Source organism: Kogia breviceps, chromosome 13, assembly GCF_026419965.1.
Source record: "Kogia breviceps isolate mKogBre1 chromosome 13, mKogBre1 haplotype 1, whole genome shotgun sequence".
Classification (NCBI taxonomy): Eukaryota; Metazoa; Chordata; class Mammalia; order Artiodactyla; family Physeteridae; genus Kogia; species Kogia breviceps.
In genome coordinates, this window is record NC_081322.1 from 50,866,886 (window position 1) to 50,884,408 (window position 17,523).

A 17,523-nucleotide genomic window follows, 5' to 3' on the forward strand; every position below is an offset into this window, starting at 1 on the left:
GGACAACTATTTGAAATTTCTCTAATATGTAGCTTAGGCTATACAACACACGCACACCTTTGTCTCGGTGAACTTGCAGACTATTCTGTGAGGACAATTTTGGGTGGTTACATGGAAGAAATGGCTTGCTGTTTTTCAGAAGCTGTTTTTCTTTCAAGGTAGATATCCTAACTGTTTTGTGTCTCTTTTTTCTTTTTGGTTTTATGGTTGCAAACAATAGAGATTCAAATTGTCCCCAATAATAATAGTTGAGAGTTAAGTAGTGCGGGCACGGATGGAAGGGAAAATCCAACAGTCTGGCCTCAGGAGGCACAAAGGGTCAGGTCCTGGAGGAGGCCCTGGAGGCTTCAGCCACAGGGTTTCAGGAATAATTGTTCTAGTCTCTGCCCTTTAACCTGACTCAGCCACTCTCCAAACACCTGCTTTTCTTTTTACTACTTGATTGCCTAACCCCATGTTCTTTTGTTTTCTCTCCCTCTTATTTTTGTATCTGCAGGTCAACTGAAAAAAAAAAGGCACAACCTAAAAGTTGAGAGTTATGTTTTATTTGGCTGACATACTGAGGACTTAAGCCAGGAGACAGCCTCTCAGATAGCCCTGAGGGACTGTTCTGAAGAGGGATGGGAGGAGCCGGGATACTTTGGAGTTTTTGCAACAAAGACCAGGTAGTCAGAACATCAAACGATTACTGTTAATTAAAGAAAAGACAGACATCTCAAGTCAATGAATTTAGCGGTTTTCTATGTATGGGAAGATGCAAGAGTCTGGATTCATTGAAATCATTCCTTTGATATGCACCTTAGCTATCAAGGACCAGTATCCTGTTTTCTCAATTCTTAATTCCCTCAAGGTGCACTGGGGTGGGGGGTTTGCAGTGGCTCATGACTTGATGGCTGCAACATCCTTTGTTTACTGATATGGCAGGCAACATTTTTTGTCAACATTCATAATATTGGTTTGTACCTGGAGTGGTTACACAGCCCTACAGGTGTGTGGAGAGCAAGCAGGCATCTCCAGAGCACTGAGGCGAATGTAGGTGTGAGTGAGAGGGCTGGTGGATGGAAGGAGGACACACAATTGGGAGGAGGAGAGAAATGACAGAGAGGATGACTTCGCAAGATTTAGCAAAAATAGGGACTGTGAGTTAAAGAAAAGTTTAACTGTAAAGAAATCAGCTCTTCATGCACACCTGAGTTATGTGACTAAGTAAAATTCAAACCTGCTACATAGGCAAATTGCATAAAATCGGACTTATGTGTCTGCAGAACTTGCTCATCTCAAAGGATGACTTAACCATGCTAAGCAAGGTATTAACTAGTCACTTAATATCTGAGAAGTCATGTGAATCTTGAATATTTTGCAAATAATATTGTTTCATTTACTTTCAATTAATAATTTGATTTGCTTGCTTGATAACGGTTCTTTGTTTTTTATTTGAAAATCTAGCATGGACAGCTTTTATTTTTTCTTTTGGCAGACTTCCAAAATATATTCTCTTATTCTCCATTCCAACGTGCCCAGGAAATCTCAATGAACTCTCTAACAGTCCTCTCATGATTTGGTAAAGTATATGCTTTTTTTTAATGATTGTTTGGAGGATAGACAACAAGCAAACTTCAGGGGCTAAACTGCTTCTCAAAGATTAAAATTAAAGCAACTTTTGGTTTCTTCTAAGAATGAAATAAATATAAGAATTTTTACAAACGTAAACAATGAGCACATGGATCAGCTAGTGTAGGGCCTTAACTATACTTACACCCCTACTTCCCTATCGATACTTTTGAGCTTTAAGCTTTTTCGGCTGGCAATAAGATACTGGAATGTCCCCCCTGGGCAGAAACCGTTCCGAGCAAACAAGCATGGCGGGGGATGAAACCTCGAGCAAACCAGTATGGCGGGTTATAAGAATGATTAAGCCAGAGTTTAAAGGTCGCCCTAGCCAACCATAACTCATGTGACTCAACCCCCCACCACAAAAACACGAAAATGTAAAGTAGACATCCGACAGCTAACCAATCAAGGAACTAGAGCCAAGACCCCACTCCGGTAAATGTAAAGTAGGCATCCGACAGCTAACCAATCAAGGAACTAGAGCCAAGTCCCCACTCCGGTCCGGAACAAAACAAACCAATGAGAAAAAAAACCCTTGATATATCCACACTTTGCATAATGAAAAATGAAAGCTATAAAATGTATGTGATTCCGCTTGGGGGGGGGTTCCTCTTCGGCCTCCTGCGTGAGGACCAAGGAACCCCGGTGCACCGGCTCCTAATAAACCTCTTGCGTGTTGCAGCGACTCTCGACTCTTGGCGGTTCTTGGGCGAGCTGGGATTCTTCGGAGACAGTTCAGGTCTAACAGATTGGGGGCTCGTCCGGGATCCCCACTCGCCCCGGGTCGCAGGAACCTCGGGAGTTGGAGGTATCAGGTAGGCCTAATTGTCTGTCTGTTCGTCTTCTGTCCTCTGTAAGCCGCCATCAGAAAGAAGCCGTGCGAACCGGCTCGCTGTGAAATCTGTATTGGACTCCTGGCTAGGCAGACGTGCCAATAGCTGGTGTCCACGGACCCTGGGGGACGCCCTGGTGGTCCATCTGGAAGGAGAGACAAATTTTGTCTCCCCTTCACCGGTCCTGGCAGGATATACAAACTGCCATCTGAATCTGAGTTGGTTGCAGTTTTAAAACGAGCTCGCGGCGGCAATATTAAGGTGTGTCTTCTGAAATTTTATTGTTCTCCTGTGCTCTATCTTTCTCCTGACGGACGATAATGGGACAAACTATGACGACGCCTCTCTCTCTCACTCTAAGTCACTGGACCGAAGTTAAGTCTAGGGCCCACAACCTTTCGGTAGAAGTAAGGAAAGGGAGATGGCAAACGCTGTGTACCTCTGAGTGGCCTACATTTCAGACAGGGTGGCCACCCGAGGGATCCTTTATGTTAGATCAGATCAGGCTAGTCAAGTCTAGGGTCTTTAACACAGGACCCCACGGACACCCAGACCAGACACCATATATCCTGGTCTGGGAAGATCTAGTTCTCTCCCCGCCTCCGTGGGTCCGGCCCTTTGTTCCCTCAACAGGCATGTCTGCATGCGCACCAGCACGGTCGGAAGTACTGGCCCTGAAAAAGGCCCCGGACGCCGAGAAGTCATCTGAAGCCCCGGACTCACGGAAGGCGATATATCCAGACTTGCAGTCCGATCTGCTTCTCCTCGATCCCCCACCACCACCTTACCCTCCAGCCCTAGACCCCATACCGCCTCCCGATTCCCCAGCTCCACAACCCTCCGCACCATTAGGGCCACCTGTTGTGGCAGAGGGGGGGGGTCCCTCGGCGGGCACCAGAAGCCGGAGGGCTATTTCCCCGGATTCTACCGCTCTACCCCTTAGAGAATATGGCCCCCCCGATAACCACGGGAATAGGCCCCTCCAATACTGGCCCTTTTCCTCTGCAGATCTTTATAACTGGAAGATGCATAACCCTACTTTCTCTGAAAATCCACAGGCTCTCACTGCTTTAATAGAGTCTCTTGTCTTCTCCCACCAACCCACCTGGGACGATTGTCAACAGCTCCTCCAGACTCTCCTCACAACTGAGGAAAGGCAACGGGTTCTCTTGGAGGCTAGAAAGAATGTGTTAGGCGCCAATGGGCAACCTACCCAGTTGCCTAACGAGATTGATGCCGGTTTTCCACTCGTCAGGCCGATTTGGGACTTCAATACCCCAGAAGGCTATTGGGACTCCAGTTGGTCCAAAAGGAGGTGTGGTCCCAGCTGGCAGAGGCTTACCGACCCGGAACACCAGCAGAGGCTCATCCTTTCCAAGTCGGAGATTTCGTGTACGTCCGTCGACACCGAACCCAGACACTAGAGCCTCGGTGAAAAGGACCATACATCGTCCTGCTCACCACCCCCACGGCTATAAAGGTAGACGGCATCGCTGCTTGGATTCACGCCTCACACGTAAAAGCTGCGCCAGCGTCTGCATCATCATCGGAATGGCGGGCCCAAAAGACCAGCAACCCGCTCAAGCTCAAGCTCCTGCACTCACCAGACTCATAACTCTGACTTTGTTACCCCTATTGGCTGTGAGTAACTTTAGTCCTCACCTGCCCCAGCGTTTAACCTGGCAGGTAATTTCCCAAACTGGAGATGTAATATGGTCTGTTAGCCATACTGCTGCCCCTTGGACCTGGTGGCCAGACCTCTTCCCCGATGTTTGTAAGTTGGCCCTGGGAGCCCCCCCTAACTGGGATGTAGGGGGATATCACGATCAACAAACTGCCCCGAATCAGCGGCCGGGGACAGCGCCCGGGGACTGGGGATTAGTCCCTGGGGGGGGAGGTTGTTCGACCAAGAATCAGAGAATCATGCTCAGGGCCCTCTCCTTTTATGTATGCCCTGGGTTCCATCGTCACCGGTCTTTGAATTATCGGTGCGGGGGAAGAGAACATTTCTATTGCAAGAGCTGGGGATGTGAAACCACTGGGGACACCTACTGGAAACCCACCTCTAGCTGGGATTTTATCAAGGTAATGGCCAACTACACTCATCACGACAATGTGCCCGAATGTTCAACGTGGTGCCATCCCCTTAAAATTTCTTTTAGTGAACCTGGGAAGAAAAACAAAAATTGGATAGGTGGCCATTCATGGGGTATAAGGTTTTACAAAGCAGAATATGATGATGGGCTCCTAATGACCATCAAATTAAAGATCGAGACCCCTACTCCCGTCCCTATGGGCCCCAATCCTGAGATTGGGCACCCTCTGCTACCCTTGGCCCCACCCACAATACTACCAGGGATAAGAAACCAGACTTCTGGACTAAAAAAAATAACAATCAAACCCAGAGCCCCCCGAGACCGAATGCTCTCATTGGTCCAGGCGGCTTTTGGGGTCCTAAATGCCACAAATCCAGAGGCTACCAAATCATGTTGGCTTTGCTATGCTGCTCCTCCCCCTTATTATGATGCTATAGGATATAGTTCTAATTTTAGTAATGTCAACTCTTCAGATCAATGTCGATGGAAACAAGAAGGAAATAGTAAATTGACCTTGTCTTCAGTATCAGGAAACGGTACATGTGTAGGAACGCCCCCCCCGTCCCATCGACACCTCTGTACCAATTCAAGCCTCCCACAGGGCTCAGGATATCTCCTCCCTCCTCAGGATGGATGGTGGGCATGTAACACGGGATTGACCCCTTGCATTTCTCTAGAGGTCCTCAATGCTTCGGCCGACTTTTGTGTGTTAGTCCAGCTGGTCCCCAGACTCATCTATCATTCAGATTCATCTTTTCTAGACGAATATGAAGGCAAAAGGAGACTTAAGAGAGAGCCCATAACCCTCACCCTGGCTGTACTCCTAGGACTAGGAACGGCAGTCGGGGTAGGAACAGGTGCAACAGCCCTCATCCAACAACCTCACTACTATGCTAACTTAAGACAGGCTGTAGATGTCGATCTCCGGGCGTTAGAAAGTTCCATAACTCAGTTAAAAGAATCACTCACCTCGCTCTCAGAGATAGTAATGCAGAACAGGAGGGGACTAGACCTGCTGTTCCTTAAGGAAGGTGGACTATGTGCCGCACTAAAAGAAGAGTGCTGTTTTTATATTGATCATTCTGGGGCTATCACCGAAACTATGGACAGGCTTAGGGAGCGCCTGGACAAAAGGCAACAAGAAAGGAAAAATCAAAAAGGATGGTTCCAATCATGGTTTGACAAATCACCCTGGCTTACTACTTTAATTTCCACCTTGTTAGGACCCCTCATTATTTTGTTGCTGCTCTTAACTTTTAGACCATGCATTTTAAATCGCTTGATAGCCTTTATCAGGCAACGTGTCAGCGCAGTACAAGTGTTAATGCTAAGACAACAATATCAAAGCTTGCAGAGAAAAGCTGAAATTCCATGATTGAAATTAATTGCAAAAAGAAAAGGGGGGAATGTAGGGCCTTAACTATACTTACACCCCTACTTCCCTATCGATACTTTTGAGCTTTAAGCTTTTTCGGCTGGCAATAAGATACTGGAATGTCCCCCCTGGGCAGAAACCGTTCCGAGCAAACAAGCATGGCGGGGGATGAAACCTCGAGCAAACCAGTATGGCGGGTGATAAGAATGATTAAGCCAGAGTTTAAAGGTCGCCCTAGCCAACCATAACTCATGTGACTCAACCCCCCACCACAAAAACACGAAAATGTAAAGTAGACATCCGACAGCTAACCAATCAAGGAACTAGAGCCAAGACCCCACTCCGGTAAATGTAAAGTAGGCATCCGACAGCTAACCAATCAAGGAACTAGAGCCAAGTCCCCACTCCGGTCCGGAACAAAACAAACCAATGAGAAAAAAAACCCTTGATATATCCACACTTTGCATAATGAAAAATGAAAGCTATAAAATGTATGTGATTCCGCTTGGGGGGGGTTCCTCTTCGGCCTCCTGCGTGAGGACCAAGGAACCCCGGTGCACCGGCTCCTAATAAACCTCTTGCGTGTTGCAGCGACTCTCGACTCTTGGCGGTTCTTGGGCGAGCTGGGATTCTTCGGAGACCGTTCAGGTCTAACACTAGAAGGTGAAAATGCCCCATAATCAGGGGAAGGGTTAAATATTGAGTGAGAGTCAGAGAGATGGGTCACAGGAATTACTTGGTAATACAAAACAGTGAATGTACATTTTGACATATTGTGTCAATGAGGCTGCATGGACATGACGGTATCAAAACAGAAATGTCAAAGTTCTCACTTCAGGAGCCTGCTGTGGGAATGTAGGAATAGTAGCCTGGCCTATCAGAGTGTGAGTCTACTGTTCAATTGTGATTCTGCTTTAACAACCAGGTATCAGATGAATAAATAAACCTTTGAAACAGATTGCATATATTTGCGAATATGCAGTTCTGCTTTGTGGCAAAAGGCATCAAAATGCCTGGCACCATGTATCAGTAACTTTTCAAACATTTTTATTCCACAGTGATGTCAATACAATCTCTCAAATTAACATTTTCATATGTCATCTCTTTTGGGTGAACATGGTTACCATGTCAGTGTGACTAGAGGAGAGAGAAAGAAGTGGAAGAAGTGGGAAGGATAAAGCGTTTGCAGTTTATAAATACTTGAGTTTGAAAAGTACCAAATGCCAGCCATTTGTGACTGCCTTATGACACCTAACATTTAATTTTACCCTGAAAAATTACCCCAACTTTCATTTCCCATGAAGGGAGAAAGAGAACTAAAACTAATTAGTATTTGCAAAACAGACTCTTCCATTCTAAGTGGCCTAAGCTTTATTATTTGAAACATTTAAAACCAGACTCCACAAAGTGCAAAATAATTCTTATTATGAAACAAACCTGTATCAATAGGGGGTAAGAGGATCAGCTAGGTGGGCCCTCTTCTCCCTCCTGATCCTGCTCTTAAGATCCCCAAAGCTGGGGCTTCCCTGGTGGCGCAGTGGTTGAGAGTCCGCCTGCCGATGCAGGGGACAAGGGTTCGTGCCCCGGTCCGGGAAGATCCCACATGCCTTGGAGCGGCTGGGCCCGTGAGCCATAGCCGCTGAGCCTGTGCGTCCGGAGCCTGCGCGTCCGGAGCCTGCGCGTCCGGAGCGTGTGCTCCGTAACGGGAGAGGCCGCAGCAGTGAGAGGCCCGCGTACCAGGAAAAAAAAAAAAAAAAATCCCTAAAGCTGTTCTGTTGTAAAATTAAATTAGTACTTTTGTTACTGGAAGGGGAATCCCCTTTAGGGCCCGAGAGTAGGCGCTTGTCTAACACTCGGAAATGAACTGTCCAAGGAGACACTTGTACTGACAAAGCAAAAGACTTTATTGGGAAGGGATGCTCGTGTGGAGGCCAGCAGCGTGAGGGAACCCAGGAGGACTGCTCTGCCACAGGCTCGCAGTCTCCGGTTTTATGCTAATGGAGTTAGCTTTCCGGGTTGTCTCTGGCCAATCATCTTGCTTGTGCTCATATCCGGTCTGAGTTTCCTGGTGGCGCGCGCATCTCTTGGCCAAGATGGATTCCAGGGTGAGCGTTTCTGGGAGGCTGGCCTGTATCCTGGGCTGGCGTCTCCTCCCTCCCTTGGCCCCTCCCGAATTCTCCCGGTTAGTTTTCAGTGGCAGCACCGTGAGTTTCTAATCCCAGTCTCCTGTGGAGAGACAGCTCGCGCAAACGGTTATCAACGTGCCAGGCCAAGGCAGGCCGTTTCGGTCAATGGTTCCCTAACACTCTCAGGTAGGAAAAACATTGGGTTAGAGTTTTTCTTTATGATACATTACTTTGTGGGATTTGCTCTGCGAGAAAGCTTAATTATTTTTTCCATAACAGTTTTTCTCTAGCATTCTAGCTCCAGGGAGAGAACTTAAAATAGGAGGGAGACTTTGTGGGAGATTATATAGAAGCTCCCCCAAATATACATAATGAATATGGAGTAGCTAAGAACACTCTTTTCCCTTCCAGTTAAAGAGTAGAGGTTTTCTTTTTATTCAAATGACAACTAATGTTTTGTCAGGGTTAAAATCCTTCAATACGTTAGTGTTACAGCTCTTTTAGAATTTGACTAGCAGGTTTTCCCGTCCGCACTGGAAAACACCCCATGAAGAAAAAAAATCCTTCAATATGTTAACTCACCATTATATCCTCTCCTTCAGTACACCGTTCAACAGTTTGGCATTTTTTTCTCATTCTTTACGGACTGCAGGTGACAGTAGCAAAGCAAGATGGTGCTGAGGAGAGGCGTGGGTGTGGGTCTAGGTGTTAACCATTGTGGAAGGAAAATAAAAAAGGAGTCAGAATCGCTGAGAGAACTCTCTAAAATGGAGCCAGGAGGCCGCTGAGGAAGTGTGACCTATGCATGGCTCAACCTGGAAGGAATCTGACCTTTTGACCACTGAAGGTCTGCCAGAAACTCGAGGTATGGATTGGACCCTTACCTTAAAATAACTCAAGATAGCCTATTTGCTTATCGTATCCCTCCCCCAAATAACTTATCATTCCTTAAGGATAAGTGCTTCCTGACTTGTGTCAGAGTCAATTACCATTTTCACTGGGCAACTCTAATAACCTTAGGACTTTTTGCCTTTATAAGCCCCTGACTCTTCCTCTTCCCCAGCGCACTTTCAGTCTTACTGAAATCTGTGTCTTACTGGAATCTGTGTCTCCTGAATTGCAGTTCTTAAGACCACAAGTAAAACTCTTTATTACTTGCAGCCTTGGTACTGATTATTGTTTGACACCATTTATTGGCTGGTGAAGGAAGCAAGGAAGTAAGCCTACTGGCTCTGTGTTTCAACATGTCTAAAAATGGAGATGTACTACAGAGGTCGTATTGTGAGGAATAAATGAGACAACATATGTGAGAGAGGTTAGTAAATTGTAACACAACATTAACTGTTATTGCAGAACTGCTATTGAAATAATGATATGGACTTAGAGCTCTTTTTAGGTGGGCAGAATTAGAAAGAGTTTACCCAATAAGTCCTTGAACGGTTTGGATTCCAGGTTTAAAACAACTGTCTACGGCTGATTAAACGTAATTTCAAATATTGTGAAATCTTCCATAAGTATCTACTCTGCTATTAGAATAAAAGTTAAGAGCATTTAAAAAAAATAAAAACTAAACTTTAGGTATAGACTAAATTGTCTCATGATTTCAAACCCAATTCTTTTTACTAGGAAAAAAAAGTTTATTCCTAACATTCTTCCACTCCATCCATCCATCCTTCATTCATCAAATATTGTCATCAGATCCCTGCCACATACTATGTTTAGAAAAGACTATAGAAGAAAGTACATCGGATTGGCATCAAATTTACTTTAGTTTGAGTTGTGACCCCTTTAGCCTCCCTGCACCCTGGCTTACCCACCCACATTCTCTACTCATCCTATCTCTTTATTGAACCAATTCTACTCAATCTTCAAGTACCATCTCCAGTTCTTTCTCCTCCTATTAAGAAATCCGTGGTGACTCCAGCACTTAGCAGTCTCTCTTTATTGCACTTACTTCTAAAACCACTGATTTTGCACTTATCATGTGCTCCTCTGGATGGTTAACAACGATTTATTGTATACTTGAGTTTGCCCGTCCATCTGTCGGAATATTCCACGGATACGTATTAAGTACAATTATGTACTAGATATCAAACTAGATGATAGTTGTGCAGTGTTGTCATAGCACCTACCCTCGTTCTTACATTCTCGTTCATACTCTTCTGATTTCCAGTATTGCTCTAGGAAGGGAAGGACTATGTCTCAGCCTGGAGTCATGGAATTTGGAACTGAGATATACAAGAAATGTATACAGTTGACCCTCTGTGTACCCAGGTTCTGCATCGGTGGATTCAACCAACTGTGGATCAAAAATATTTTTAAAAAAAAATGCTAAAAACTTCCAAAAGCAAAACTTGAATTGGGTGATCACAGGCAGCTATTTACATAGCATTTACATTGTATTAGATATTATGTAAGTAATCTAGCAACGATTTAACTGTTGGGAAGGATGTGCTAGGTTATATGCAACTACTACACTATTTATATAAGGGATTTGGATATCTACAGATTTTGGTGTCCTCAGGGGGTTTTTGAACCAGTCCCTCTCGGAGACTGAGGGACAACAGTATCTATCCATCTGTAACTACCCAATTTCTATTTTAAGCCTTTTTCTGCCAGAGTGGCAGAAACTAAATGTCATTGAATTCAGAGATTTCTCCTTCTCCCGAGAGAAGGACCCCAGGGTTGTGTCAGAGTTCCAGAGAGTTTAACCTGAGCCAAAACTAGAGAGTAGGGTTGGGAGGGGGTGTGCAGAGGGTCCCTGCTGTAATCTGGCCACACAGGCATCTGCTGAAATGGCCTTTGCTCCATTAGCTGCTTGGTCGGTGGTCCACACGCTGGCCTGGAAATGTCTTTTGTCCTTACCCACATGACTCTTGGCAGCTCTCTTTGCTGCTTCTCTGCCACTTCTGGGTACAGAATGTTCATTTCCTGTCTCCCTTACTACCCAGAGAGACTGGAAACTGACAGGCTGCTTAAGATCCTATTCGTCGAGACATACAACCAGGCAGCCATTTATTCTCTGGGTTCTGTATCCTCTCTGAGGATCTATTTGGAATTGATGCAGGTCTCTTTCTCTCTTTCTGTCTCTCATCAATGTTATTGAAGTATAACTGACAAACAATAAATTACATATGTTTAAAGTATACAAGTTGATATTTTCTGCTCTATGTATACACTTACGAAACCATTGCCACAATCCAGATGATAAACATATCCATCATTCCCCAAATTCCTTTATGCCCCTTTGTATTCCCTCAGTTTGTCCCCTTTTTCTCTCTCCTCTTGGACCTCAAAAGCCTTTATTAGGACCTGCCTAGAAAGCAGGTCTGGTGCCCTCTCTCTGGAAAACACCATTCGTACACTCTCCTTGTTTTCCCTCTGACTGTATCCCCTTGCTCAAGACCAGGAAACCTTTTCTCTAGCTGAAGGAGACATGGGAGAAGGAAGCCTTGCCTTTATTCATCATATTTTCTCTCAAATCTCTGGTATATGCTGCGAGGGTCTCAGTTATGGAAACACAGAAGCCAGCAAAGGACTACTTTTTTCTTTCTGCTCTTAGATCATTTCTCTGAGGCAGTGATACACAGGTTGCAACTGCTTGCATGGCTGATTGAAGGGTGGGTGAGAAGGGAGGAGTAAAGTATTGGGGAGAGGGGATATCAGCTAATAAGCACCTACCTGCTGTATAAAAAATAAATAAAATCCAAAAATTCAAAATAAAAAGAATGGTAAAATGTATTACTTTTCTAACGCTATACTGAGGGAATAATCAGAAATTTTAACAAATTTGAATACATAAAATATTTGTATAAAAAGTAAACTATTGCAAGTAGCCTAACTGGTCATGGTTAAATGAATTATGTACATAGATATAATATTATGGAATTACTAAAACTATGTTTACAAAGAGTTTTTAGTGATATGGAGAGTGTTTTATAATGATACATTAGTAGGAAAACAAGATATAAAAGTTAATTGTTAACATCATTAAGAATATTTTCAAAAGTGAGCAGAGAAAAAGAATGGGAGAAATCACATCAACATGTTGATAAAAATGAAAAATTTTTGGATGGTTTGATAATGAACAATTTAAATTTTCTTCTGAATTCTCCATGTCATTAGAAAATTTTACTTAAAAATGTGAAGGTCAATGTTGAGTTTGCTTTTTTCTCTTTACTTCAGTATAAATTTTTCACAAACTGCAGTTAGCTCTTTATAAGTTTTAAAATATTTACTATCAAAATACTCTTCCTAAGAACACTGAATTATAAAAAGTCATTTAAATTTGCTTGTTACAGTATTTTTAGTAGTTAAGTACAGTTCTTTGTGTGTGGATCTTCTTGTGGAAGCAAATTAAATTTGGTATGTGACCCTTGCACCTTAATAACATTTAATCCACAGCTGACCAAATAGAAAGTGTAGCCTCTTTTGTTTAGAGACAAAATAAGTTGAATTCTACCCTGTATCAATTCTCCATCTAAATTTGCTTCACCTTAAAGATGATGAGTCTTGCTTCAAACCCTAGTGATAGATAAAAGCAAGCAAGCAACTTGCAGATTCCTGAGTGAATTAGACATTGCCAACCCCTTGTCCTACACCCTCAGTCTGAATCACAGACCTAAATTATAGGGAAACATCCCCAATTCCAAAACTGATTGAAATGACAATTTCTGGTTACACGCTTATTTTTGTTTTAGATTTTGAGCAGGTCACTTGCATTTAAGAATTTAGGACAAACGAGATTTGTTTAGAGAATAATACTGTAGAAAACAATGTGTTAAGAGCATTTGGCACTTTGAGGTTGGAATAGGGAAGAAAAGCTTTTATACATACTTTCATTACACAAAGACTTAGAAGATGTAATTCCTGTCCTGAATTAACCCGGGGAAGAATATTGCTGGAGGAGTGCTGTGTGAGAGAGCAGATGAAATGACGGAGAAAAGGCAGGATTGAGAGGGGCAGGGCTGAGCAAGGTTCAATGGCACCTCTACTACCTGTATAATTATGGCATTAATTTCAGTAAATCCATAACATATCACCTAAAATTTTAAAAAAATTAGTTTTGATTATTTGTAGACTGTTTCCAGAAACAAATCACATAGCATCTGGGAAAGTGCCTCTAGGGGTTTTAAACAAATCCTCTATTAGTCATGAGCAATAGACTGAGTTATAAAATCACATCTGGATAATTACATTTCAAAAGACTCATCTTTTTCCCTTTAGTTTCACCAGGCGCTGAGCCAGGTGTTTTACATGTTATCTCATTTGTTTTCTCTGACAACAAACAGCACTAAGGTAGGTATTATATCAATCCCACTTTATAGATGAGGAACGAAGGCTTAAACAGTTAAATAAGTTGCCCAGTGTCACTCATCTCAAATGGGGAGTTGACACTAGATCTGCTCAACTCCAGTGTCCGTGACCTCATATTCATAGACTCACAGAAAAACAGGGCATAGTATTTAAAGGTGAGTGTACAGGAAAGGAGTGTGGTGAAGAACTCACAGAAGGTAGCTATTGTGTGGCCAGAAAATAAAAGATGTGAAGTAGACTTACACAGTAGGCTCTATTTATAGTGACTATTATCCAACAAAGAGGTGAAAACGTGATGAGTGTGTTTGAGAGTGAATCAGTCTGGAACGAATAAAATGAAAGGGTCTAGTAGGTTGGAAAGAAGTCTGCCAGGTGAATAGGCAGATCTAGGAAAATAGACATGTCTTAAGGACCTGATTGCTGACCTAATATCTTCTGATGGACGTAGTTTCAAGCACATGCAGCTTTAAAATAATTTTGCCTTGATTGCCTGTGGTTGGAAGTGAGTCTTTGGGAAGTAAAATGTATTTTCTTTCCTCTTGGGAGCCTTGTGCACTGCCTCAAATAGCCTAAATTAAAGGAATTGCTTTGGCTTGTGTGTGTTGATAAAATTACCAATTAAAGCAAACAGAGGACTTCAATTTTTCAGAAGGGGAGGAAATTAGAGACAAAATTGGTAAGCTGTGACATCTGCATGGAATTCTTGTCTGAAGTTCAGAAAGGGAATAAGCTATGTAAAAACTTTTCTTGAGAGATATGAGATAGTGCTTTAATCTAAATGAACAAAACAGGAATGTGATGAATTAATTAAACAATCTGGTAATTTCCATATAGTCCAGTTTCCAGGAAGGAAAGAGACATTTCATTGGGATGTTCATAGTAAGGTGATTCAGACAAATGATGTGGAAATGAAGACAACAGAGACCAAAGGTGACTCCTGTCTGGAGGCTTAAAACTAGCTAGGCAGAGATAAGACCATTAGGGAGTTCTGATTAAGCACCAGTTATAAATGGGAAAGTTACCTTGCTACCCTTGAGAAGAGAGAGCTGAGCTCCTGGGACTGTTGATGAGGATTGAGCTGAATATGCAGATTTCAGATGCAGCCTAATTTTAATCAGTCCCCAAGAGAATGCCCTACAGAATGGAATCTGGAAGGTAATTTGTGAATGTCAGCTTGTTACTGTTGGGCCAGGCCCAATAAAGGCATATCAGTCAGAAACTGCTCCAGCTTGTTTAAGACAAACAATTAACTATAGTAATTACAATTTCTAAATTGATTATAGAATAGGTAGAAATTAGAAGAAACAGAAAGTTACGCTTTCAGGGACAACTTTGGGCTCGTGACACAGATGTGAGCTTTTGTCTCTCTTACGGTCAGTAAAGTTGCCATGACCAGCGTCAGGATCTGGAAGAGAGTGCAATTTGGAACATACTACACAAAAACCATGACAGTTCTTGCCAGTAGAAACAAGAGAGCCGCAGATGTACAGCCTCATTCTCAATTCCCTCTTTTAATTATTATAGAAGTGTTGGTGGAACTTAAACATGTCTGCAGCTCTAGCTGCAGTGGAGTCCAAGAAATGTGTTCTGACTTTAGAGAAGTGTAGCAGAAGCATCGTGTGTTTGGAGAGGCAAGTTCTGTTGTGGGCCAGATAGCTACCCAAGACAATGTTCCTTATCTATCAATTTTTTTTTTCTTAATGGAAAACTTTTCATGTACACATTATAAATTTTCTTTTACAATTTATGTAGCCAAATGATCATTTTTCCTCCTTTCTCGGAAGGAGAGAGTGTGATGTTTGTTATTTTGGGGGAGAGCTGTAGAAAGTGGATGGCAAAGCGTATATTTTTCCTTTAAAAAGATTAGCTCTCTGTCCCAAATGCTGTATTCCTCCTGGGTATATTGGAGCTAACTGCCCAGAGGAAGTGTGTTCTGACCCAGGTCATGGAATCCAGAGTCACTAAGGGAGGGGTGCTTTTGATGCAGGTAGTCAGTTTCTCATTTTATATAATTTCCACGTGCTTTTTTTCCCCTGCAAAGTTCTTAGATACTAGGGTTGCAGCTGAGAAAAGAGTAGGTTCTTATTCTGTCTTCCAAACCCCTATCATGAGGGGGAATCTATGTAAGTTAATGTCTAAAATTTTTAAATCATAATTTTATACTGTTGCAAAGGATGTACTTTCTGGCAGGTTATTATTATTGATATTTTAAAAGGAAACTGTCACCACTCTTTTCAATGTATCTAATAGAATCTAAATTAAAAGATCTACCTAAATTAGAATAATTCTCTGGAATTATTGAAATCATTCCAGATAATAATCCTGTTATTATATTATTATCCTAATCCTATATGATACTATATTAATATGTATTATTATATTATTTAAGCATATATTGTTATGTGTAATTTTCTCATTTCTAATCAAATATATTGATTGAAATGTGTTTTATTTCCTATGGTTCTAAGTCTCTAAATGTTAAAACATTTTTTCTGGTTTGAGTTATCGTTATGAAGGTTATTAGTACACAATCAATTGAAACAACGTAAAGATTACAAACTGATTAAAATACATAAGAGAAAATTAGTTTTTGCAAGTTCATGAATGGGATTTTGTCCCTCAGTGTTCAAAATTTTAGGATAAATATGAAATTCAAGCACACATGCTCTTCTAATTTTTTATTTTTATAGAGATGGTGAAAGAACTTGTTCATGTACACAGGTAGATAGAAATAGGAGTTTTATTTATAGCAAAGTCACTCAAGCACTTGAACTCCTGAGGAGCTATATGCTGAAAATCTCATAGTGAAAAGATAGCCTGCTGCCCATGTCTTGTCTTACTTGGTAACTCTTTTGAATATCACACATGCACGTGGGCCATATTTTTACTTTGATGGAAGTAAAAAATTGGAAATTATCTACTTAAAAATATATTTGGTACTCAGCTACTAGAGTCATTCAGTTTCTCAATTTTTGGAAGTTGTACCAGAAGGTAGACTTGTCAGTTGACCATTATTCATACCATTTCTCTTAATGAAAGCTTGTAAAACTGCATATATTGAAAATGAGGAGAGGAAACTAAAATAATACATTAAAAAAATTTTTTTTACTAAAGTATTTCTATTATGAGCTTTAAATATATTTTCAACAAAACCTAAAAGATACAAATTTAGTTCATCCATTTTATGGAAAACGCCTACCACATATAACTTGGAAAAACTAGCTCTCATTGTGAAAAGAATCAACATAATCAGACTTACTTTGAGACAGATAACTTGTAATTGCATGACCAAGGGGTAATCACCTCACGTCTAAATACGAATTCTGAGATAGAAATATTTGTTAAATGTTCCTTAGAAATTCGCTCTTTTATCATTAGGAAATGTACCTTTTAATGCACGGTAATACACTTGGTCTTGGAGTCTCTTTTATCTGATATTAAAATACCCACTCCAGCTCACTGCATGGTAGTTCTTTTTCCATTCATTTGCTTGCACTTTATCTGTGCCTTTCTATTTAAAGTATGTCTCCTTTAGGCAACATATAGTAGAGTCATGCTTTTATATTCACTCTCATTCTCTGTCTTTAGAGAGACTGACAAAGATGAAATGTTTAGATTATTAACTTCTTAAAAAATAATAACTTTATTGATCTATAATTCATATAATTTAAAATTCACCATTTAAAAGAGTGTAATTCTGTGGTTTTTAGAATGTTTGCAAAGTTGTGCATCCATCACCACTATCTTATTCTGGAACATTTTCATTACCCACAAAGGAAACCCTGTAACCATTAGTTATCACTCCCCATTCCCTCTCTCTCCAACCCTTCACAACCACTAACATACTTCTGTTTCTATAGATTTGCCTCTGCTAGACATTTCATATGAATGGGATCATCCAATATGTGGCCTTCGGTAACTGGCTTCTTTCACGTAACGTAATGTTTTTAATATTCATCCATGCTGTAGCATACATCAATACTCCATTCCTTTTTATGGCCAAATAATATTCCATTGTATGGATAATGATATTGTATTTATCCATTTATCAGTTCGTAGATGTTTGGGTAATTTCCATTTCTGTTATTATGAATAATGCTGCTACATTTGTGTATGGGTCTTTTGTAGACACAAGTTTTCAGCTCTCTTGGTTATACATATGGAGG

The 17,523-nt window shown here is 41.6% G+C and overlaps 1 non-coding gene across 1 annotated transcript; it reads left to right on the top strand.

The window, feature by feature from the left end:
* The first annotated feature begins 8,525 nt into the window (after positions 1–8,525).
* On the top strand, positions 8,526–8,589 carry LOC131740295 (U7 small nuclear RNA). The gene has a single exon (XR_009330887.1). It is a non-coding gene; the product is annotated as a U7 small nuclear RNA (small nuclear RNA).
* Positions 8,590–17,523: the final 8,934 nt, after the last annotated feature.